The following is a 1512-nucleotide window of genomic DNA, read 5'->3' on the forward strand; positions in this document are numbered from 1 at the left end:
TTCACTCACTTCATGGGAAAAAATAGATACGTGGGGTATAAAGTTCCTAAAAGGCACAAAGGCATCCGAGGTAGGACTTGATGAGGTACAGCCTCACCTGCACCTGATCTTGGAAGAGTCCAGCTTGCTGGATGTCAGCGTGGTTCCCCACCCCTCACTTCAGTATTCGAGCGCAAAACATTTTGCTTTTGCAGATACCCAGCGATGCCCGAGTCTGACAGGGCTGATCAGTCAGCATCTCATCTAGCTATGTTGCACGGGTGTTTTGACGTAGGCATGCTTCTAGCTCAGACCCAGCCCAAAACACAGCAGTGGCTGCTGCTTTGGTTTAAAATGGAGCAGTGAACTGTTACTATACACCTTTAATTCAGTGGCTTATGGCTAGGAGCATGCACTCGGGTCTTGGGAGAGTTCATTCAATTCCATCGTCTGCGTGAGGGCAAATGGGAGCTATGTCCTTCTCCTAATTGGCGACAGGCTCTTTTTGGCACTCTTCAGCTTCCTTTTGAAGCTGTGTCATTGTGCAAGAACTTCTAGAAGTTGATTGAGATGGTAAAAGGCAGGAACTAGAGGGGAGGGCAAGAAGGGCCTCCAGGCGGTTCTCTAAGGATGGATTCTGGGTTGAACATGTGTGTAGTCAGAATATGGAAACTGCCCAGAGCAGATCTCCTCCCTCCCATCCCTTGGCCCCCATACAAAACATCCCCCAACCCCTCATTAGGCTAAAACATGTCATCGGTGAATCTTGAACATTATTCACTCAGTTGGAAGAGCTGTAACAGAAGAGGAGAGTGCCTCCAGTCCAAAACAGCCAATGCTTCCACCGTTAATGGGTATTTGTGAGATAAAAGGGTTTGGTATTGCATTGTGCACACAACAGAATTGAGCGTAGCTGTTTTACATGATAGATTAATGTGCTAAATGAAGACATTGCTAGCTTTCTCTCCAGAAAGAGCTGGGTAGGGACAGAATTTAAAATATAACCTGCATGGGGATTTCTGTTTTGGCAGTCCCTAGGTGGCTGACTGCAGGTCTTTTATGGATTCAGAAATCAGGTGCGTATCTTTCTACATGCACTGCATGGAGTGTATAATTTGGTCTCCTGCTTTCACTCTAAATGCCTTTTATGCAGGTTAGCCTGTGTGACGGCTGTTCTTCTTGGTTGGGCTGGGACCATCTTGTATAAGGATGATCAGCAGATAAGCACCTGACGTGGGATATATATGCAGGTGAGCCCTAGGACTCTACTACCGTACTGTGAGTCAATGAAATAGCTAACTCACCAACAGCCTCACACAGGAACCATTTCAGAAAGGCTACTAGCTACTTTTCTACCTTCTTCACTTGTTAGGTCTTCTTTGCACAACAGGTTCAACAGTACAAAATTATGTCAGCTATACTTGTGAGTGTAATTTTCACATTTTTCTCCTCCACCGATAAGTTAAGAGCTAACTCAAATTTATTCTGATCTAAAGCCTATTTGAAAGAAATTCAGAAGGTATCCTTTCAACA

The sequence above is a fragment of the Pygoscelis adeliae genome, unplaced genomic scaffold (genome assembly GCF_000699105.1).
Source record: "Pygoscelis adeliae isolate BGI_AS28 unplaced genomic scaffold, ASM69910v1 Scaffold1, whole genome shotgun sequence".
NCBI lineage: Eukaryota > Metazoa > Chordata > Aves > Sphenisciformes > Spheniscidae > Pygoscelis > Pygoscelis adeliae.